Consider the following 25,473-nt stretch of genomic DNA (forward strand, 5'->3'; position numbering starts at 1 on the left):
TTCCATTTTCCTAGGCCTTTTTACACCTATTTCCTACTTGTAAAGGGGGCTTAGCAATATTCCATTTTGTGCTGTTTCTTTCCTTTCTTCTTATAAGTTGATACAATTATTTTAATATTTGTGGGATTTCTGTGTATTTGTGTACAATTCATTCAATCAGACAAAAGCCAAAACCACAAATCTTGTCAAGACAGGCCATTCTCTTTCTTGACCTTGCCATGAGATTGCCTTGGGACACCATCCTTTAGATCCTTATAAGCCTTATTGTATCGTGGGGGGAGACACTTAAAACACATTGTTATGCTCCTTAGAGGGGTGGTTTGAAAAATTATATAAAGAATCATCTTAGATCTCTCTGAGGTCTTAAGTGTGAGTTGTACAGTATAATTGATTTCCTCCCTTAAGCCAGTCCTTCATTTGCAATCTAGAAAGAGTAAGAAAGATAAACTGATTTATTTTCCAACTAAGAAAGTTCTGAATATTTTATATTTAAGACTTAATTTTTAGCTCATTCCTCTCTCTCTGACATTTTATCATAGGCAGTGAAAAGAATCCAGGTGACACTTCCAATTTTCTGCTTGAAAATTTCCTTAGTTTGATCGTCATGTTCATTGCTGTATTTCCCATTTTGCCTGCTACTTGAGGTAATAGTGTTGTCAAAGTTTCCATTGCTACTAAACATCTTCCAATCACATTTTCTTACTTTCCTTGAGCTGCCAGAAACAGCTTTCTCAATATTCTTTAGGCTTCTGGTAACACTTTTCCAAAGCTTTTCTGGCTTCCATCAATGGCCTATCTCAAAGCCAATGCTACATGTTTAAGGGTCTGTATAGCAACACCCCACTTTCCAGTACCAAAATTTATATTAGTTATCTGTTACTAGATTAAAAAAAAATCCCAAAACCTAGTGACTTAGAAGAAAAACAAAAATTTCCTTTGCTCATAATTCTGCAACTTGACCAAGTATGGTGAGGAAAGCCCACCTTTGTTCCACCTGTCAAGATGGCTGACTTTCTTGGCTGGCAAATTAATACTGGCTATAGCCTGAAAACTTAGCTGAAACTGGAGGGGCCAGATCTCTCCATATGGGCCTCTCCATAGGTTACATGAATTTATTCAGACATGGAGACTGGGTTAGACAGTGTCCTAAGGGGATCAGGTATGACTTTAACTAATTTCATTACCTGTAGTGTCACTTCCACTGGAATCATAGGGCCATCCATATTTACAGGGAGGGGACATAGACTCCTACCTTCCAGTGGTAGGGATATCAAGTTACATTCACAGAAGTAAATGTAGGATGGGAGACTTTAAGTCTTCTTTGGAAAATAAAATTTGCTCAAATGAAAAGACATCAGATGGCTTTGAGCTAGATTAGTAATGTGATCTGATTTTTGTTGTAAAAGATTCCTCTGGTTTCTATGTGGAAGATAGATTAATGTGTATCAAGATGGAAATTGAGGATATCACTAAAGAGGCTATTACCAAAGTTTAGGAAAGAGATAACGGCAACTTGAATGGAGAGAAGAAATAGAAACGGAGACAAGATTGGAGATAATGTTGTAGAGCTTCAATCAGTGGAAATAAATTAGATGCAGCAATTGAGAGAAAGAGAGTAATCAAAAATTACTTCTAAATTTTGCACTTGAGAAACTGTGTGAATTGTAATTCTATTCACTGAAATGAAGAAGGCTAGGGAAGAAACAAGTTTTAAGTCTGTTTTACAAGGAGATGAGATCAAGAGCTCGGCATTGTATGTGTTAAGTTTGAATTCTTTATTTAATATTCAAGTGGAGATGTTAAGTAGGCCATTATGTTTATGTTCCTAGAATTCTAGGATTGAAGAGGAGATGTCAGGGATAGAAGTACAGGGTGGTGGAGTAGAAGGTGATAACTTTTGTTACCCATGTAAATGCCATGGGTAATGATGAAATAAAGCAATTTAGATAATTGATGTAGAACCTAATGGGTAGCCCAGGATCCTGAAACATGCTAATATTAGAAGACTGGGCACAGAAATAGGAGTCAGTGGAAAAGAACAAGAAAGGGAAACCAGTGGAAGTAGGGGCTATCCAAAATGCCTACTATTGTAGAAGCCAAGACAAGTGTTTTAACTACTATGACTCTGTAGTACAAACACTCCAAAACTTAGGTCATTTAAAAATAAATATTTTTCTGTGAATCAGCATTTGAGCCAGGCTCTTACTTTACTCTGCTCTAAGTGTAAGATGGGATAACTTGAAGGCAACAGGCTGAAATCATATAGAAACTTCCCCTCAAGTGCCTGGTGCCTGTGTTGTGAAGATTCACACTTCGAAGTTGGGCCAGCTGGAGTTTCTAAATCCTCCTCTCTATCACTAAGTAGTATTTCCATGTAATCACTTCAGAATGGTGGCTTTAGGGTAGCTGTACTTATTACATATCTGTTTAGGCTCCCGAGTTGTATGATCCCGAGACAGAGTCAGGTGGGTACATATCAGCCTTCATTACTTAGTCTTATAGGCCCTACAACATTGAGTCCACCACATTTTATGGGATAATGCAATTTAAAAGGTCCAAAGAAGCTGAGGAGAGGAAACAAAGATCCATCAATCAATGGAAGAAACATAGATCCCCATCTCTCAATATTACTTTGTTGGAATATGTTGGTGCAGTCATCTTTGGAAAATATAAACTGCTACAACTAACAAAGTAGATCAGGTAAGGTCAACAGTATTGGATTCCATTAAGATAGCTAGTAAGGTGAGCCTATTAGAATGAGTGCTGAATTTCCCAGCTATTAGAGATCACTTACAACCCTAGCCTGACCAATGGAAAATAATGAAAACAGCATGGGGAAGAGTAAAAAGGAAGGGCAAGAATCTGCGATTATAAGAATAATGACTATAGATGACTTTTTTTAAAATTATAATTTAAGTTCTGGGGTATATGTGCACAATGGGCAGGTTTGTTACATAAGTGCCAACATGTCACATGTATCATATTGGTTTGCTGCACCTATCAATTTGTCATTTATATTCGGTATTTCTCCTAATGCTACCCCTCCCCTAGATCTCGACCCCTGACAGGCCCCAGTGTGTGATGTTCCCCCTCTGTGTCCATGTGTTCTCATTGTTGAACTCCCACTTATGAGTGAAAACATGCAGTGTTTGGTTTTCTCTTCTTGTGTACCATTCAGCACATAGGCATAGGCAAAGCCTTCATGACAAAAACACCAAAAGCAATGGCAACAAAAGCCAAAATAGAAAAATGGGATCTAATTAAACTAAAGAGTGTCTGCACAGCAAAAGTAGATGACATTTAAGAAAGTTTTCTGTTGAAGGGAACTAAGAAATACAGCAGCAGATCAAAGATACATAAGTTAAAGGAAATTAATTTTTTAAAGAGGGAATATTTGCATGCTGATGGAAATCATTTAAGAGAGAGATAATAAATTGCAAAGAAAAAAGGGAGTATGGTGGGCACAGAGTCTCAGAGTATTGCACAGCTTAAGATATTGGACTTTAATGAGAGAGGAAATCTATTATTTTATTTAAAAAATTATTTGTCTTTTTTTCCTCAAGTTCAGTAATTTGCCCAGAGAGTGGATTCTATTGATAGCCTCCTGAGGAAAGTAAGTTAGAGGTAAAAACAAAATTATGGTTTTGTGAATACAGTGGAAGAAAATACAGCCCAAGATATTAGCAACATTATTTTTGAGTCATGTATTTTTAAGTTTAAAATTAAGGTAACAGCCATCACAGGCAAAATCAGACAATTATTCCTTCATTTTAATCATATTTCTGGGTCTAATGATCTGAAAAAAAACTTTACTCTTCCCTAATTTAACTAATCTTTACTGTTTAGTTCTTGTATTTTTTTTTAAAAAAGGTAGCTGAAAGAATACTAATTGTCAGGCAAATTAGATTTATAACAACAAAAAATTTGACATTTTTAGATATATCTCTTTTTGATCTAAATTATTAGGTTCTAAGAGAATGTGTAAATTTTAGGTAATACTAAATTGATGTTTTTCAACACTTTATATTTTACTTCATATGCAATATACTTTTTACAATATTAATTTAATTAATCTTGTGGTTTATGTGTGAATGTTAAGTTTTATAAATCAACAATGTTTGCTACTTCTTTATCTTTTTCTTTTTTTCCCATAGAATCGTGAAAGCCTATAACAGATGCACGTGCTTAGTGATGGTACTAAAGACAATGTATCAATATACAGAGTTTTGTTTTTTATAATGATTATGTCACTTTGTTTGTTATGTTCAGACAAATTCCTTTTTTAGTTATATGAAATCTGTTAAGTCATCTTATGCTGACAACAATATGTGATAGGTGCTATTTCTACAGTGATTTAAACTGAGATACAAAGGGCTTAACTAAGGTCAAACAGCTAATAATTTTGGATGCAAAGTCTATGCTATTAACCACTTATCTGAACTGTCTCTCTGATAATGATGAAGTTATTGATGATAATTGTTAAGAAAATGATGTTGAGAATTGTGTAGCTGAGCGTTAATTAAATAAATGAGGCTTAATTCTAAGAATAAAATACTTAAAGCAAGGTAAAAGAGAGTTATACAGAGGAAATTAGCTTGAAAAGTGAGCTAATGCCTCCAGAACACAGGGTGAGTGACAGGAGATGAGACTAAGTAACTAATTTCCTGAAATGAAGATATGAAATACAATCTCTTTCATGCTATTAATGGTGTATAGCTGATCAAAATTCGATTAAACAAAACCAAATTCTGAGTTCAAAGGCCAGAAAATATCAATGTCCCAGCTAAAGCAATCAGACAGGAGGAGTTTCCTCTCACTCAACCATTTTGTTTTATTAGGTCTTCAGTTGGTTGGATGAGGCCCACCCAAATTAGGGAAGGCAATCCACTTTACTCAGTCTACTCATTCAAATATTAATCTCATCCAGGAATACCCTTGCAGACACGTACAGAATAATGTTTGGCCAACTGAATGACCACCCCTATGATTCAGTTAAGCTGATACACAAAATTAACCATTACAATAATATGGTGACTTTATTAAAAATTCAACAGAAAAATTGTTGCTAATTATCATGCAAATATAAGACAGATGTTTGTAAATTCACAAATTTATTTTACCTACAGTTAAATGAATAGATCCTGTGCACAATCCAATGTACATACCTGTGAAACCACTATCCCAATGAAGAAAAAGAAAATTTTTGTCATTCCAGAGGGCTAACCCTCTTCCAGTCAACCTCCACACTCCTACATAACCACTTTTCTCCCTTCTATTATTACAGATATGTTTTCCTTCTTCTTGAACTTCATGTAAAGGCACCATGCAATATGCAATTTTTGGTTAATGGCTTCTTTCATTTAACATAAGATTTCTGAGATTCTTGCAGGTCATGCTATATATTAAATCATTCCTTTTTATTAGTGAATAGTATTCCATTGTGAAGATAGGTGGCATTTAAAAAAATCTATTTATCGGTTGACAGACATTTAGGTTGTTGCCAGTTTGGGGCTATAATGAAGAACAGCCTCTGTGAACCTTTTGGTACTTGTCTTCTTGTACACATATGTTTACATTTATCTTGGGTACATAAATAGGACTGAAATTGCTAGGTCATAACTTACACATATGTTTAAAAGGAAATACAAAGCAGCAAAATACTTAATTCATTTAAATTTCTACCAACAATTTATGACACTTAAAGACATTCTACATACAAAATTTGATGTCAATACTTTTAATGTTAGTCATCTGACCTAGGTGAAACAGTATCTCATTATAGTTAAATAATTATATTCTCAATAATCAAAATTGATGTGGTGATGTATTTGACTGACAAAAAGAACTTACAGTACTTGCAGTACCTAGTGGGAATTTCTTGAATTACTGATATGTTTTGGCTGTGTCCCCACACAAATCTCATCTCGAATCATAGCTCCCATAATTCTCATGTGTTGCAGGAGGGACCTAGTGGGAGACAATAGAAACATGGGGGTGGTTTCCTCCATACTGTTCTCATGATAGTGAATAAGTCTCATGAGATAAGATGGTTAAATAAGGGGAAACCCCTTTCACTTCACCCTCATTCCCTTCTTGCCTGCTGCTAGGTAAGACATGTTTTTTTTATTTTCCGCCATGACCATGAGGCCTCTCCAGACATGTGAAACTGAGAGTCCACTAAATTTATTTTTCTTGACTTGGCAATGCGGACTCTTTTTTTGGTTCCATATGAACGTTAAAGTAGTTTTTTTCCAAGTCTGTGAAGAAAGTCATTGGTAGCTTGATGGGGATGGCATTGAATCTATAAATTACCTTGGGCAGTATGGCCATTTTCACGATTATGCTTCTTCCTATCCATGAGCATGGAATGTTCTTCCATTTGTTTGTGTCCTCTTTTATTTCATTGAGCAGTGGTTTGTAGTTCTCCTTGAAGAGGTCCTTCACATCCCTTGTAAGTTGGATTCTTAGGTATTTTATTCTCTTTGAAGCAATTGTGAATATGAGTTCACTCATGATTTCGCTCTCTGTCTGTTATTGGTGTATAAGAATGCTTATGATTTTTGCACATTGATTTTGTATCCTGAAACTTTGCTGAAGTTGCTTATCAGCTTAAGGAGATTTAGGGCTGAGACGATGAGGTTTTCTAAATATACAATCATGTCAATCCTAAGTCAAAAGAACAAAGCTTGAGGCATCATGCTACTTGGCTGCAAACTATACTACAAGGCTACAGCAACCAAAACAGCATGGTACTGGTACCAAAACAGAGATATAGACCAATGGAACAGAACAGAGCCCTCAGAAATAATACCACACATCTACAACCATCTGATCTTTGACAAACCTGACAAAAACAAGAAATGGGGAAGGGAATCCCTATTTAATAAATGGTGCTGGGAAAACTGTTTAGCCATATGTAGAAAGCTGAAACTGGATCCCTTCCTGACATCTTATACAAAAATTAATTCAAGATGGATTAAAGACTTAAATATTAGACCTAAAACCATAAAAACCCTAGAAGAAAACCTAGGCAATACCATTCAGGACATAGGTATGGGTAAGGACTTTATGTCTAAATTACCAAAAGCAATGGCAACAAAAGCCAAAATTGACAAGTGGGATCTAATTAAACTAAAGAGCTTCTGCACAGCAAAAGAAACTACCATCAGAGTGAAAAGGCAACCTACAGAATGAGAGAAATTTTTTCAATCTACTCATCTGACAAAGAGCTAATATCCAGAACCTACAAAGAACTCAAACAAATTTACAAGAAAAAAACAACTACATCAAAAAGTGGGCAAAGGATATGAGCAGACACTTCTCAAAAGAAGACATTTATGCAGCCAACAGACACATGAAAAAATGCTCATCATCACTGGCCATCAGAGAAATGCAAATCAAAACCCCAACAAGACATCTTCTCACACCAGTTAGAATGGTGATCATTAAAAAGTCAGGAAACAACAGGTGCTGGAGAGGATGTGGAGAAATAGGAATGCTTTTATACTGTTGGTGGGACTGTAAACTAGTTCAACCATTGTGGAAGACACTGTGGTGATTCCTCAAGGATCTAGAACTAGAAATACCATTTGACCCAACCATCCCATTACTGGGTATATACCCAAAGGATTATAAATCATGCTGCTATAAAGACACATGCACATGTGTGTTTATTGCAGCACTTTTTACAATAGCAAAGACTTGGAACCAACCCAAATGTCCATCAATGATGGACTGTATTAAGAAAATTTGGCACATATAAACCATGGAATACCATGCAGCTATCAAAAAGTATGAGTTCATGTCCCTTGTAGGGACATGGATGCAGCTGGAAACCATCATTTTATTTTATTTTTTTTTAAATTTATTTATTATTATTATACTTTAAGTTGTAGGGTACTTGTGCATAACGTGCAGGTTTGTTACATATGTATACTTGTGCCATGTTGGTGTGCTGCACCCATCAACTCGTCATTTACCACAGGTATAACTCCCAATGCAATCCCTCCCCCCTCCCCCCTCCCCATGATAGGCCCCGGTGTGTGATGTTCCCCTTCCTGAGTCCAAGTGATCTCATTGTTCAGTTCCCACCTATGAGTGAGAACATGCGGTGTTTGGTTTTCTGTTCTTGTGATAGTTTGCTAAGAATGATGAAACCATCATTTTCAAAAAACTATTGCAAGGACAAAAAACCAAACACCTCATGTTCTCACTCATAGGTGGGAATTGAACAATGAGATCACTTGGACACAGGAAGGGGAACATCACATCCTGTTGCCTGTCATGAGGTGGGGGGAGGGGGAAGGAATAGCATTAGGAGATATACCTAATGTAAATGACGAGTTAATGGGTGCAACACACCAACATGGCACATGAACCTGCACGTTGTGCACATGTACCCTAGAACTTAAAGTATAATTAAAAAGATATATTTTTCTTTATAAATTACCCAGTCTTAGGTATATATTTATCAGCAGCATGAGAGCAAACTAATACAATTATAAATGTAGGCCTCTTCAGTGAAGAATAGAGTTCATGAAAATTTATACCATAAATATGAAATTAAGTGGATGAATTCATTGATAAATCAACATATTTGAGGACTTCAAAATAAGCAATAATTTATTTTTATCTACCTTCCCTCCTTCCTCCTTAGATTTTTTTCATCTTACTTTATTTGTAGAATTTGCCAGGATTTTTATGTTTGTCTCACCTCTGTGATTAGAAAAAATAAGTTTTTGAATTCCATCGTCCTTACTAATTGAAAGAAACTACTTTTGCAATATTTTTCTTAGAGTTTAATCGGTACATCTTTCATGACTCAAAATAACCTTCTGATGACTTCTGATTAAACGTGTCTTCAAAAAAAATTAAAAAAAAGCAGAACAAAACAAAACTAGAAAAACACGAAAAAAAATGTGAAAGTGCGTCAACTTTTAAACAGGGATGGCACAACAGGGTCAGGATTCTGTCAGATAAGAGTAGGAAAAATCTGTATAAGCTTTAGATGATCTTTAGATTGATTTTCAGCTTTTCAAATGCTAGGCAAATGTTTACACAAAAATTGTTCACTGGTCAGAATGAAACAATTCAGTGAAAAACAAATCAAAAAGATGACAAGATTCTTACCTGTGGTTATGTAAAATTAGGAAGGATTTTGCTATTGATTTACTCTAACATGCAATGTTTGACCTGTAGAGTGATGGGTGTTTTTGTTTTTTGTCTTGCTTTTTAGATGGGATTTTGCTCTTGTTATCAAGGCTGAAGTGCAATGGTCTGATCTTGGCTCACTGCAAACTCTGCCTCCTGGGTTCAAGCGATTCTCCTGCCCTAGCCTCCCAAGTAGCTGGGATTACAAGGGCTGCCACCATGCTTGGCTAATTTTGTATTTTAATAGACATAAGGTTTCACCGTATTCGTCAGGCTGGTCTCCTGACGTCAGGTGATCCACCCACCTCGGCATCCCAAAGTGCTGGGATTACAGATGTGAACCACCATGCCCAGCTGATCTGCACAGTGTTTAATGTTAAAAATAATTCAAAATTTAGAAATTGGAACATTTAACATAAAAATTCTGACCTGTTTTTCTCAAAAAAATCAGAAAGATTTGATAAGAATGCACTACATTCACACCAAGAGTCAAATGGTGAGACTGAGTAGCCACTTCTACCTGCAGATGAGCCACAGGCCCTTATTTGTACTTACCTTAAGCATGCCCTTTCCTCAGATTCTGTTCCATAAATTATTTATATATCTAGGAGACATGGTAGGAGGTAAGTGGATCATGAGGATGGTTTCCCCCAAGCTGTTCTCATGGTAGTGAGTGAGTTCTCATGGGATCTGATGGTTTTATAAATGTTTGACAGTTCCTCTTTCACACACTCTCTCTCACCTGTCACTATGTAAAATGTGCCTGCTTCCCCTTCTGCTATGATTATAAGTTTCCTGAGGCTTCCCCAGCCATGTGGAACTGTGAGTCAATTGAATCTCCTTTTTAAATAAATTACCCAGTCTCAGGGAAGTTCTTTACAACAGTGTGGAAAAAGATTAACACAGGAAATTGTTACCAGGAGTGGGGCACTGCTGTAAAGGTAACCTGCAAATGTGGAAGTTACTTTGGAACTGGGTAACAGTCAGAGAGAGGTTGGAACAGTTCGAAAGGCACAGAAGAAGACAGATGTGGGAAAGTTTGAAAATTCCTAGAGACTTATTGAATAGTTTTCACCAAAATGCTGTTAATGATGTGGACAATGAAGTCCAGGCTGAGGTGGTTTCAGATGGCGATAAGGAACTTCTTGGGAACTGTAGCAAATGTCACTCTTGGTATTCTTTAGCAAAGAGACAGACCCTTCCCTAGAGATCTATGAAATTTTAACTTGAAAGAGATGATCAGAAATTGGAACTTATGTTTGAAAGGGAAGCAGAGGGTAAAAGTTCAGAAAATTTTCAGAGTGATGATGTGATAGAAAAGAAAAACCCATTTTCAGAAAATAAATTGAAGCCAGCTTCTGAAATGTACATAAGTAATGAGGAACCACATGTTAATCACCAGGAAAATAGGGAAAATGTCTCTAGGGCATGTCAGAGATCTTGATGGCAGCCCCTCCCATCACAGGCCCAGAGGCCTAGGGGTTAAAAATGGTTTCATGGGTTGGGCCCAGGGCCCTGCTGCTGTGTGCAGCCTCAGGACTTGGTACCCTGCATCCCAGCCACTCCACCTCCAGCCATGGCTAAAATGGTCCAAGGTACAGCTTGGGCCATTGTTTCAGAAGGTTCAAGCCCCAAGCCTTGGAGGCTTCCATGTGGTATTGAGCCTAGAGGTGCACAGAAGTCAAGAATCGTGCTTTGGAAACCTCTGCCTAGATTTCAGAGAATTTATGGCAATGTCTGGATATCCAGGTAGAAATCTACAGAAATGGGAGAGCCCTCATGGAGAGCCTCTGCTATGGCAGTGTGGAAGAGAAATGTGGGGTTTGAGCCCCCACGCATAGTCCCCACTGGGGCACTGCCTAGTGGAGCTGTGAAAAGAGGGCTACCACCCACCAGACCCCAGAATGGTAGATCCACCAACAGCTTGGATTGTGCACCTGGAAAAGCCACGGACACTAAACACTGAACATGAAAGCAGCCAGTGGGGAAAGGGGTGTGTGGCCTGCAAAGTCACAAGGATGGAGCTGCCCATGCCGTGGAAGCCCACCTCTTGTATCAGTGTGCCCTGAGTCAAAGGAGATTATTTCAGAGCTTTAAAATTTAATGACTATTCTGCTAGATTTTAGACCTCCTGGGACCTGTAGTCCCTTTGTTTTGGCCAGTTCAGTTTCTCCCTTTTCGAATGGGAGCATTTTCCCAATGCCTGTATTCCCATTGTATCTAAGAAGTAATTTGCTTGCTTTCAATTTTATGGGCTCCTAGGTGGAATGGACCTGCCTTATATCAGATGAAACTTTGGACTTGGACTTTTGGGTTAGTGCTAGAATGAGTTATGACTTTGAGGGACTGTTGGGAAAGCATGATTAGTTTTGAAATGTAAAAAGAATGTGAGATTTGGAAGGGGCCTGGTGGAATGATATGGTTTGGCTCTATGTCCCCACCAAAATCTCATCTTGAATTGTAATCTCCATAATCCCCATATGTTAAGGAAAGGCCCTGGTGGGAAATAATTGGATCATGGGGGCAGTTCCCGCATACTGTTTTCATGATAGTGAGTGAGTTCTCATGAGATCTGATGGTTTTATAAGTGTTTGACAGTTCCTCCTTTACACACTCTCTCGCCTGCTACCGTGTAAGACATGCCTTCTTCCCCTTCTGCCATAATTGTAACTTTCCTGAGGCATCCCCAGCCATGCATAACTGTGAGTCAATTAAACCTCTTCTCTTTATAAGTTACCCAGTCTCAGGGAAGATCTTTATAGCCATGTGAAAACTAATGGAGTCATATAGGCTTTTGTAAGACTCTCATCTAAAGTATATCCCTAATTTACAGGTATGAAAACATAGTCCTATAGATATTAATCATTACAATATTATTATTATAACTAATACTTATATAATTATACTATATGTCAATAACTATTCTAAAGGATTAATATGTATTATCTAAGTTAGCCCTCAAATTGACCCTAAGGATAGTAACTTTATTACCACTATTTTAAAGGTGAAAAAACTGACTCATAAACAGCTCAGGTGACTTGTCCAAGGTCTTATATTGAGTTTCTAACAAATTGGTACTGGGACTCAGGTGTTAAAATTTTCATTCTACTAATTTTTCAGTGACATCCTAGATGCAGTTCTCTGATTATTGATTTAGCCCCCAAAAAAAGATTGGTACATTATGACCAGTCACTTAAGCAGAGGTAGAAAAATCATGAAACCTAGGGGAATATGTTATTCAATGATATAATTTAGAAAGAAAAAAATATTCTAGGGACAGATAAGCATACTGGTTTTTATTTGCTTGAAAAGTTCTCCCATATCCATCTTCTGATATCAGCAGTCTTATCTTGTTACAACAGGAATGTTTACATAAGTCAGACTTTTCAGATTCAGTAAATAGCCCATCTGTGATCGCATGACCCAGAAGCCACAGTCCTCTACTGGAATCAATTTTTAGGTGCTGTTGGAGAGCAGCTTTCTTCTGCTTCCTCCTAAGATCCTGAATGGGCAAACTTGAATGCGATGCTGACAATACTCAACTTTACCCCAAAGTAAAGAAACCCTATCTGCAAGATGTAACCAAAGAACTACAGACAAAAATGAAAACCTGGGAAGGCAGAAGTGGGGTTCAGGGGTGTGGATGAAAGCTCCAGCTATGGAAACACTACTTCTCTTTAATTTTGCTTATGCTAGTTCATTTGGGAATTCAGCCATTTGTCATTGCCATCATACTTGTTAATACAGTAGAAAATCAGACAAGCTGAGAACCTTGGGAAAGCAGTTGGCAGTCCTAAAGTTAAACTGGTGTAATCATAAAAATCAAATTACCAGCCAAATACAGAGTCCTAGGAACATCTAGTTCAGGAGATTCAGGACTGAGGTATAGATCCGGGAATTCAAAGTAGAATCACATAAATTCCAAATTCTGGGTAGGATACCTGGAAAAGGATGCAGCCCTTACGGCATTAACCAATATATTCCTGTGGTTTGAAATTACAGTTAACACTACCCTGAGACATTAATTACTAAACGGTGGAAGGGAAAGCCCACAGACATTTAAAATCGGAAAGACAAGAGGCTATTTTTATATCGACCTAGCAATGCCACAGCAAACCAATCCCAAGAGAACAAAGGAGCATTTGGAATTGCACAAAGCTACTACAATTCAATTAACTGTGAAGAGGAGTAGCCCTACCACTAAACACCTGTATGTACTTCTGGGAAATAGCTGAAGCAGGTAACAGCATGTTATATATTAACATATTAATCGTTGTATATCATTTAAAAAATATGTAAACAAAAGGAACCGTCTTTGACTTCCAACCTGATTTTAAAAAGCAATTCTCAAGAGTATTATGAAATCCAATTTAAAATAAATATTAAACTTCCCTGAATTGGTTTCATTACATCAAACATTGTTTATAGATACGGCATAAAATTATTCCAGACTTAATTGCCTGTAAGCTCATGGAATGCTTCCAAACTTACCTCCTTTCATCTATTTTAGCTCTTCCCATACATAGGTTTCCTATTATCCTAACTTTACCTCTTACTGGCTTATTCTGGCTTTGCTTTTGCTTACTTTGGCCTATTTGAATTTATGGCCACTGTTTACTTTGGTTCCTTTCCTTATGGGTAGTAAATGCCAACTCTACAATGCTGTTTCTATTGGGCCATCAATGGTTCTGACTTTTTTGCTAATTCGAGAGAGAAGACAGATTGAATAAATATGAATGTAGACCTACAGAAAAATCCAAGCACAATATAAAACTGCAAGTGAAGATTTGCTAATAAGACAACTTGTGCTGTTACAGACAATAGCTGGAGAATTTGAGAAAGAAAAATCAAAAGCACACAAATGAGACTGTGCAGTGAAGAGGCCATAGAGACAATGATACTGTCTTTTTGTATCACAGTAAGCCAAAGTAGTAGAAATTCCAACTGAGCATCATTCATTTAAATTTATGATTTTTAAGAATTAATATAGATCATAAATTCATTCTTTCTAATGGTTCAAAATGCTTCTATTGGCATTTTAAATTGTGTTCCCTCTTGGAGGTTATTGGGGAAAAATGTGTCTACAAGCTTTTAATAGAACGAAGAGTGTATCTGTCAGCTCTACCCACGAATTTAGGCATTGGTGCCTCTGATCATCAATTTACTTTAGCTTTACTCCTGACTCACAAGAATGTTAAGTACTCATGGGATTAAATTCTAGTCCCTTGGGGTTCTGTACACAAATAGGCTGATTTGGTCTAGTAATCAAATGAGATTTGTTTTACAAGAAGATACAAGCACAATTACTGAAACTAAACACAAATAAAAGAGGAGCTGGTTACTAAGACAAACAGAATGTCAATGTTTGAGAACAAGGAGTTAGAGACTGTCTATAAAGTCATCTGGTATGAATTAGACAAATTTCTACCTATTTTCAGCAGAAAATCATTGGCTAATCTTCTTTTTAAACTCTAGTCATTTCATAAAATACATTGATACAACCCTGATTGAATGCCTACGTCTTTTTCACTCCCTATAAACAAACATACTACAGATTAATTCAACAGTATAAGATTCCCCAGCAGAGTTTATAACTGAGAGAAAAACAATATACCCCAAAAGGTGGGAGGATTATTGGAGAAATATAAACAAGTATTTTCATCCTAATCGGCTTTCCAATATCTTCTATTTTCCTTTTTCTAAAAAAAAAATTCTTTTTGAGACAAGGTCTTGCTCTGTCACCCAGGCTGGAGTGCACTGGTGCAATCTCTGCTCACTGCAACCTCACTGCTCAAGCAATCATCTCACCTCAGCCTCCCAAGTAGATGGGATTACAGATGTGTGCCACAATGCCCAGCTAATTCTTTTGTTTGTTGTTTTGTTTTGCTTTGTTTTTAGAAACGGGGTCTCAGTATGTTGCTCAGGCTGGTCTCGAACTCCTAGACTCAAATGATCTTCCACCCCAGCCTCCCAAACTGTTGGGTTTACAAGGCATGACCAGCTGCACCCAGGAGAAAATTTTCTATTTTTCTAAAGATATTTCTATTTTTCTAAACTGTCCACTCTAGGAACTGTTAGGATAAAAAAGATACAAGATTTACACATAAATCTCATAAGAAAACTAGATTATTTAGTGTAAATTTACATCATATATTAGCTTAGTGCCATGCATATTGACGGGTTTTTAAAGTAATATACAACTTTATAATAGTGTGGTTTATAAATACAAAAAAAAAACCATAAATAGTAATAAAATAATAGACTGAGAGCATCAAAGTGATATTTCCAAAGTAGAAACTAAGGATACCTAGAGGTGTTAATTATTATTAGTGTCTTCCTGAAATTCTTTTAGATTTGTTGCTGTTGTTAGGCATTTAAGATAATTTAGAAATTTCTAAATAATTATTTTTATACTTTGAAAATGTACAAAATCTATCTTAGAGCTTCATAAAGAGGGAAACTTTAAAGGATCACACCACTTTTTCTAAATCCCAACCAATAACTATACAAATATCTACAGATATTTTACTAGAAAATTTAAATCCTCATTTATTTCAGTCAGTTGTTCTTGCACAGTAATGGGTTAAATATTTTTATGTAATATACTTTAAAAGCCCACTTAACATTTTCTTTTAGATTATTTTAAAACAATTTAGGAAATCCCAAAAACTAAGGTTTGTGTGCTTTTTAAATTTAACTTTATGTACCTTTTAATAAGTGATATGCTTGAATTTTTTCCAAAACATTACAAAGTATTAGAAAAGTTTCTAGACTTATGTATTTGAAATTCTGTATAACACAACTTTTTTCTAACAAATCGTTACTTTTGCACTCACTGTCAAAACTTCACTTTTACTTTGAAGAGACTGATTGTGTTTACTTTTTGGCAAAAATATTCTAGTTATTATATAACAAAATAAAACACTTACTGTAATAGAAATATAAGCAGGTAGGAAACATTCTCATTTGTAAATTAGCATCTTGTCTGTGAACTGAAAAAAAGAAAAAAAAAAATTTTGATTCATTTTTACCAGCAAACATCTGTGTGTTCAGATGACTGTCATAGTCTTGATCTATCTCATTACTAAGTATTGGAATTTTTTATGCTATTTAAGATTATGAAATCTTTTTTTTTTTTTTTTTTTTTTTTTTTTTGAGACAGAGTCTCGCTCTCTTGCCCAGGTTGGAGTGCAGTGGCCGGATCTCAGCTCACTGCAAGCTCCGCCTCCCGGGTTCACGCCATTCTCCGGCCTCAGCCTCCCGAGTAGCTGGGACTACAGGCGCCCGCCACCTCGCCCGGCTAGTTTTTTTCTGTATTTCTTAGTAGAGACGAGGTTTCACCGTGTTAGCCAGGATGGTCTCGATCTCCTGACCTCGTGATCCACCCGTCTCGGCCTCCCAAAGTGCTGGGATTACAGGCTTGAGCCACCGCGCCCGGCCTAGATTATGAAATCTATAAATCTCTTTAATGGGCAAAATCTGATGAAAGCAAATCAACTCTTTTTGATTGTGGAATACTCTGGCAGGCTACCTTGCTTGTTCCCCAAGGTCATGATGCTTGATTATCCGATAAATGGCCCAAGAACAAGCACCAGTGTCAATCCTTATAGTAAATATTTTAAGTACAAATCTGTTTCTTATTTTTTAGAAAAAAATAAATTACTAAGATAATAGTTTTAAACCTCAATGGGTTTTCTTTGTGCATTAGCAAACTGAAAAATCATACTAGGCCAATGGGGTAAAAAATTACTAGAGAAGAAAGATGTTTAAAGATGTAAAGTCTGAGCAGAAAGAGGGAAAGAGAATAAAATAAATCTCAAATATAGGTGACATTCTCTTACTACGAGATTCAATACAACATTTAACTGCAGAATGAAAAATTGGTACATAAATTTTGGAAATGAAGTTTAAAATAAAAGTAGAAGGCAGGGATAATCGTAGTTGAAGGGGGAAAAATATGGTGGATATTTTACTTTTTAACTTGGATTCGATTTTGTCGGAATGAGTACTTCTATGTGCATATGCAAAATACAACACGCAATTTCATTTTATCCAGCAACAAGTTCTCTTTCACTTAGCATGATGCTTTGGAGATTCATCTGCATTGTTGGATATATTAATTTCCTACTGCTGTTGTAACAAAATATCACAAAATTACTGGCATAAAACAACACAAATTTATTTATATATATTTTTTACAGATCTAGGTCAGAAATGTAAAATACTTTTGCTGAAATCAAGGTGTCAGGAGGCTGGTTTCTTCTGGAGGCTCCAGGGGAGTATCCATTACTTGCTCCCTTCAGATTTCAGATGCTTGTAGCATTCCTTGGCTCCTGGTTGTGTCATTTTAATCATTGTTATCATTGTTTCTGTTGTCACATATTGCTCCACACCTTTTTCGTCTCTCTGATTTCCTGCCTCCCTCTTATAAGAACCCCTGTGATTACATCAGGCCCACCCAGATAATCCAGGATGATGTACCCAGCTAAAAATCATTAATCACATCTACAACTTTTAATTTTCCAGATAAGGTAACATCGCAGGTTCTAGGGATTAAGACATGGACATCTTTGCAAAGAAGGGAGGGCATGACTCAGTCTACTGTGTTTCACATATCAGTAGTGATTTCCTTTTCATTGTTGAGTAATATGTATTATTGCATAGATTTATTTCTATTTATCCATTCACCTGTAGGTGAATGTTTACATTGGTTTTTGTTTGGGGTTATTATGAAAAAAGCTACTGTGAACATTAGTGCATAAGTCATTGTATGAACATAATGTTTGTAATTTTCTTAGGAAGACATCTAGGAATGAGATTCCTAGTTTGTAACGTAAGTATGTATTTAATTTTATATACAACAGTCAAACTCTTTTCCAAATTTCCTGTACCACTTTCCATTCCTTCCAGCAAAGTATAGGAGTTCCACTTGCTCAATATCCTCACCAGCAATTCAAATTCTCAGGTTCTGTTTTGCTTTGTTTTGTTTTTCTGTCATCTGTTCACAGTTCTTTTAGGTGTATGGTGGTATCTATCGGCTTTTTAACTGCATTTCTCTGAGGGAGCTCTCTGCACTTTATCATGCAAGATGATATACAAAGGAAGCCTTGTCTGGAGAAAGCAGAATCAATAAAACGGAAACTAGAGATACAGAGAGAATAACCTCTGAGTTTCCTCTAATCATTCCTTCCTTTCTTCCCTCCCTCCCTCCTTTCTCTCTTCCTTTCCCTTCCTTTCCCTTCCCTTCCCTTCCCTTCCCTTCCCTTCCCTTCCCTTCCCTTCCCTTCCCTTCCCTTCCCTTCCCTTCCCTTCCCTTCCCTTCCCTTCCCTCCCCTCCCCTCCCCTCCCCTCCCTTCCCCTCCCCTCCCTTCCCCTCCCCTCCCCCTCCCCTTCCCTCTCCTCTGCTTCTTTTCTTTCTTTTTCCTTTCTCTCTCTCTCTCTCTCTCTCTCTCTTTCTGTCTCTCTCTTTGTGCTTTGGTTTCCTCCGACCCATGCCTTAGATTCTGAGGTCCATTAATTTACTGCCCTTGATTTTGTGAAATTGTTAGCTTCAATTCCTATAATGGACACAATTTTGTTTGTAAAAGCTAGTTTAGGGAGGTTTATAGATTTGCCCAAATGTACATTTATTTCTATGTGATACCAACAACTATGCTTTTTCAACTTCACTAAGCCACCTCAAATAACTTTTCGGAGAATATTTATTTTGTCCTTCTTCATCTAATGTCTCTATTTTATACATTACACTAACTCATAATTCTTTCTTTTTAAGAAAAGGGTTCTGTTGTAGGAAAGGTAACACTTGAATAAAAGAAGAGATATTTAGAGACGAAGAAACAGAGGGATACAAATACCAAACATGTCCAAAAAGAGGAGATGGTAGGTTGAGGGTTACTCATGATCTAGAGGTGAACTTATAAAATTATGTACCAGAATATTTTGAAAGCAAGCTAATTTTATCTATGATAAAATTATATCAAAGAAAGATTAGCATTTATATATTAAAACTGTATAAATAAAGAAGTATATATTAAACTCAGGAGGTATAGAAGCACAGGAGGCAAAGGTATAGATTGAAATGGCAGGTCTACATACCACTTTCTATGTGCTGCTTTTCCTTCCTTCCTTCCTTTTTTCTTTTTTCATTTCCCTCCCTTCCTTCCTTCCTTCCTTCCTTCCTTCCTTCCTTCCTTCCTTCCTTCCTTCCTTCCTTCCTTCCTTCCTTCCTTCCTTCCTTCCTTCCTTCCTTCTTCTTTCTTTCTTTCTTTCTCTTTCTTTCTCTTTCTTTCTTTCTTTCTTTCTTTCTTTCTTTCTTTCTTTCTTTCTNTCTTTCTCTCTCTTTCTTTCTTTCTTTCTTTCTTTCTTTCTTTCTTTCTTTCTTTCTTTCTTTCTTTCTTTCTTTCTCTTTCTTTCTTTTCTTTCTTTCTCTCTCTTTTCTTTCTCTTTCTCTCTCTCTCTCTCTCTTTCTTTCTTTCTTTCTTTTTCTTTCTGTCTTTCTTTCTGTCTTTCTTTCTGTCTTTCTTTCTGTCTTTCTGCCTGTCTTTGTATTTCTTCCTTTTTCTTCTTTCTTTCTTTCTCTTTATTTTCTCTCTCTCTTTGTGCTTTGGTTTCCTGAGTAATAAAATGGAGATAATAGTACTAATTACCTCTTAGAGTTGTTTTGATTATTAAATTTGTTCGTATCTACCAAGTACTTAGAATAACATCTACTGCATACTAATTATTTTATATATGTTGAATAAATAAAGGTTTGTATAGGTAAACCTAACAGCTAACGGTGATGCAGGAAAAAATTTGGGGTCAAGGGCTCAGTCTTATTCAGTGATAAAAACAAACTAGGCATAGAACAACTATTTGTTGATGGTAGAATTTTTTTCAATAATTCTTTTTAAGAAACAAAGTAAATCATTTTCACTAATTTATTTTTTGAAAGTACTCACTTTAAAATTATTATTTTTGAAGTATTTGACCTTGATTATCCAAATGAATACTTTAGTTAAATGTATTAATATGCTATTTTGCTTCCTAACTTTCACCCCTAAAATATAATCATATTTTACCTTTGGATTTTAATCATGTGAACAACATCATTAATTACATAGACAGTAACAGGCTGTAAATTTTAAGAACTTTACTAATAATATAGATACAGATAAATTATTTCATAATCCAATATAGTAAATATTTCCCCAAGTGGAATCTGGGAGGAAATTTGGAGCATATATCAATGCTTTCAAGCAAATGGATTAAGATAAAAAAATTTGAAATAATGCATTGTTGAATATAATTTTGAACTGAATTATGTTCATCTTTTCTTAATTTCATATTTTCTGTTCTTTCTTGTTTTCAATAAACATATTAATTTTACAATAAAAATATGCATGTAAAAACATACACCAATGGATACACACTTGCACCTACACATTAACTGGGCTGTTATTATGCTGAAAAATCATTAACCATCATTTCCTTAACAAATCCTACTTCCAATGAGCTAGTGAGACTTGATTCTATTGCAATCAGTCCGGTTGACAATCAGCTCTGCAAATTTGAATATCTGCTATTGTAACTTTGATTTTAGAGGCTCATATTTCCAGTCATTATTTATTTTCTTTGTGCATATTTTTTTTAAATTGAGGTATAGTTTACCATAAGTGAGCGCTTTAACAAATTTATATATGTAATCATATGCCCTAATTAACCACCTGCCACATTTTAGATACATTTCTAGCTTTCCAGCAGGCCCCCATCCAATAATAACACAACACTCCTGAGATAATGGTCGTGGAATTTTAATACACATTGCCTTTCTCTCTCTAAGTATCAAACAAACTTCTTACAGTGGCTCATGTTTAACTGCTTAATTGAATGACTGCCTTTTGAGGTAAGGCCAGACTTCATACTTCAAATGAATTCTGTATACTTCATGTAGCACATACGTAATTCACACTGTTCCAAACATATTCACTAATTTGATGAGAATTTAAGTTTATTTTTAATGTTCATGAAATATAACTGCCTCCCTTTTTTAAGGGTGTCCTCAGCTCCTAAAACACAACTGAGGGATGCTAACAGCCAGTTTTGAAACTAGCTTATCCCAAGGCTCTCCAAACTTGGTAACAATATATCTAGCTGATATCTGACTAGATGATAAAAAATAAGCAGGCTGAAATTTACAGGCATGATTTATATTAACTTGTATGTGATCTATAAAATAGTAGTCAATGTGCAAAAGAGAACCATTTCTGATAAACAGTCAAAGATGATCATGATGAGATAATAAAAGGATTTAAAACATAAATGAAAAAAGCTGAGGTATAACTTAATAATAATTTTATAAATATGAAATATTATCAGAAGATGGAAAAATGTTTTTCACCTTTTTACTGAAGCCAGAACCAAAATAATGTTGATGATATAATAATAATCTGAATCTGAAACACGAGCACTTTAAATTTGAAATACTTAAAATATCCCTCACAGTGAGAATTGTTAAATATATAGAACCTCTCTCCAGAGAGCTATAAATGCAGAAAATATATCAATCTGTCAGAGATAATTTAGTTGTAGTACTTTCTGGAAACAGAATAATGACCTCCAGAGATGTCTTTTATGCCTGAGATATTTCAGCTCCTTTTTGATAACATGTGTTAAATTTTTTTTTATATACTTTAAGTTCTAGGGCACATGTGCACAATGTGCAGGTTTGTTACATATGTATACATGTGCCATGTTGGTGTGCTGCACCCATTAACTCATCATTTACATTAGGTATATCTCCTAATGCTATCCCTCCCCACTTCCCCTTCCCCCCAATAGGCCCTGATGTGTGATGTTCCCCTTCCTGTGTCCAAGTGATCTCATTGTTCAATTCCCACGTATGAGTGAAAACACGATTTTAAAAAAGTTTATCTTCAGCAAATTAATGTTTAAGAATCAGCTTACATATCTTTCTTTACCTTGTTAATAACCAATTCATAGAATATTTATATAAAACATATTTATAAGAAGTCACAATTAGAAAGATCAAAGTTTCAGATTTTGCAAAACAAAAGACATTCTTTTGTTTGGTATAAACTTAAAACCAACTTATTCTTCAAACAAAATGTCACATGTACTCTTAAATTTAAGCAAAATCAAACTTGACAATATTTAGAAAAGTATATACAATACTATTGTTTTGCCTTACAAAGACATTTTACATAAAATAGCTAATTCCTGATCTAGTAGTAGAAAAATTGCTATAATGTTAATAGAAAATTGTGATTGTTTAAATATTAATGAGCTACATATTTTGTAGCTGCAGAGTAAGATAATCTTTATGATATGTGAAAGTATTTATTATTTCAATAATTATTTTGATTATAATAATGTTAGAAATTTGCTTTATGGAACATATTAAGAAGAAAGAAAATGAATGAATGAGAAAGTTTGTAAGGCAGATACATGCAATTTCTCTAAAAAATATATAACTTATTATACAAGTGTATTCTTATGCAAAGATACATTGTGTAGCTGTTGTCACCAGTTCTGAAAACAACCACAAGGCATCCTAAAAATGATGAAAACCAATTATGAAACGTTGCATCGAGGATTTGTATGGCAGAACTGAAAAATGTCAACAATGTAAGCAAAATTTTCAGACCCCATACACAAAAAGAAATAACATACACAGGCATCCCTACAGCCAGTGAAACCTATAACTATAGTAATTTCCTAGCGACATTCTATGAAAAACATGACTAAAGTTATCTCTAATAGGGAGGCCTTCTTGTAAACTCATTGACCCATCAGAAGTTTGGACTGAATATGTGCATTAGTGGAAATGAAATTAAGGATGACATTTTTATAATGGACCCCTAAAAACCAAAACTCTGTATCTATCCTTTTATTGTCTCTGGGGTTTGAGACATATATATTTTAAATTTAATAATATATATGAATACAGGAATACTTAGATGAATAATATTATTTATGACATTTCAATTGGAAATAAAAATAGCATGGCAGAATCCTGCTGGAGGTCTTTACCACTCTGTGAGGGAAAACTGTATATAGGTAGTAAATTCTAATAACCATAGGATTTTCATGTCCTGTCTTCGAATGACATATTTTTCCTGGATTATAGTCTTTAGTCCTTTCTTCTACTAAATATATCCAATACTGAGTGATTCAGTTTAGCACCGTAAAATTCTAGAACTAAATGTTTTTCACTAAACTTGTTGTATTCAGTCGGTGGAGAGTCACAAGAAATTATTACAAGTGGATTTTTAAAGAAGACTGACTCATGTTCAAAGTTAGCATCATTCAAATGGGTTAGAATGTTTCAAATACTCAAGGAAGATAATGAAATAACCTGAAGTCTTTAAAAGCAGTGATTTTTTTTTTTTTTTATGTTAGAAAAATCTGCAAGAATGATTTGATACTCAATGAGTCCCACAAGGTAGAAAAGTGGGTCCAAGGAACAACTAACACCCTTAGAACACAATATCCTCAAATTCTTGGTATAACATGGCCAATGACAGATGACTCCAAAGAAAATGTAAAAGCTTCATATTTCATGTAATATAATAATGCTAAACCACAGGGAAATCCTTTTCAGCTAATGTTTATGCAGTAATTCCTGGAAGCACAATTCTCACTCTATCCTGACTGTAGGTACAATTTTACTTTATAGGAACTTTCATCTTTTAAAATATTTTGTCTTAGTACTATTACAGTATCTCTCAATGGCTTAAGGTGCTGCTTTAATCTTTCTAGGTAATATTCTCTTCCCAAATGATGAATTTAACTCAGATCTACAAAAAACAATCTAACCCAGAGACAAAATAACTATGAGAAATGCCAAAAAATTGAAAAACAAATGCAATTATAAACAAAGTATGAATTGCAAAAAATAAAATATGGTACAGAAAGTCGCATTTTTAGTCCTATGACAACATGATGAATTCCCTTCATTTTATGACAGATGATGACATTGTTAACTTCTACATAGACCCTAATACTGAAAATAAAGTTGTAATCATTGTCATTGAACAAAAGTCTAAATATTTTTAAGTACATGATAGAAGTATATAAAAATTAATTATTTCTTTTAATGCAATTTTTTTAGTCTTAAAATGTGTTTTAAACATTATATAAATTACAGTAATTAATTCACATTGACAAACTTGATATTTACATTTTTACTTACCTTGCTTACCCTCAGATATTTATACCAATAAAAGATAGTTTTAAATTTATAACATTAAATATAAACTTTCTGTTCACTAATCACAAAGAGCAACTGAGTTGAAATATTACTTATAGAATGCAAATTATGATATAATCCTCAATTTAATAAATCTACATATACTTAAATGTCAGTCAATATATGACAAAATGCATAAACCACCCAACTTACATATTTCATACAATAAAAGGTTATACAATTATTTTCAAAAATAAAAATGAATAAAAAATATAAAATCAAGATACTTGCATGGTTACCATTATATCCTAGGCCTTTATTTTTAACTTAAACTGGAAATTATATTTGACACAGAATAATTGCCTTTTAAAAAGTTGTCAAAAAACAGCCTATGAGCAAATGCTAACACCAAAATTCTGTCAGCTCTATGACTACCATCTCCACCCTACCAGCCACCCAATCTTAATTGGTGTGGACCCCAGGCATGGAAGTTTCTCAGATTGCATGATATGATGCTATTTCTGTGCTTAACAGTAATATGAGAGGAAAGTCTATATTAATAATATGAGCAGAGGTTTACTATTTGTTTTAGTCATTCAGTTCAATTCAGTTCATTTTTTTTCTTGGTTGTAAAAGTAGTCTTCGTACTTTCAAACTGTTCAGCATAAACTTTTAAATCACAAACACACACTTCCTGAAAGAATTTTTATTCTTACATTAATCCTCATCTAGAAACTACAAATGTCAAAATTATTTCTACTTTGCTGAATCAGCTCAAGAATAAAGTTACATTTTTTCTCCTCATATACTTGAAGTGTTCTAAAGATGTGTTGAATCCTTCAGTGTGTACATTTGCTATGATTTATAAAATCTGATTTACCTTTTAAATCTTTTTAGCATAATGAACTGACAAGTCATGTAATTTTCTGTTTCATAATTTAATGACCCTGAAATATACACCCATCAATACTTTCAGAAAGCTAACTTTCCAAACAGGAATCGTGGCAAAGGGTAATTAAACTATTTACTTTTCTGTAGAAGCAACCAGGTTTATATAAACATTGGAAGTCCAGTTGAAATTTTTCAGTTATTCTGACTGGAAATAAACACCTGTAGTTGCTCCTGATCCCATG

The 25,473-nt window shown here is 35.0% G+C and overlaps 1 long non-coding RNA gene across 1 annotated transcript in view; it reads right to left on the reverse strand.

Annotated features, from left to right (window-relative positions):
• Positions 1-373: 373 nt before the first annotated feature.
• LOC112619506 overlaps positions 374-25,473 on the reverse strand; it is a 335,904-nt gene continuing 310,804 nt past the window's right edge. The window contains exons 5-6 of the long non-coding RNA XR_003118236.1: positions 2,413-2,564; positions 374-424 (exon numbers count right to left, since the gene is read on the reverse strand). This is a non-coding gene — a long non-coding RNA (uncharacterized LOC112619506). The remainder of the gene's footprint in view (positions 425-2,412; positions 2,565-25,473) is intronic.

The sequence above is a fragment of the Theropithecus gelada genome, chromosome 2 (genome assembly GCF_003255815.1).
Source record: "Theropithecus gelada isolate Dixy chromosome 2, Tgel_1.0, whole genome shotgun sequence".
Classification (NCBI taxonomy): Eukaryota; Metazoa; Chordata; class Mammalia; order Primates; family Cercopithecidae; genus Theropithecus; species Theropithecus gelada.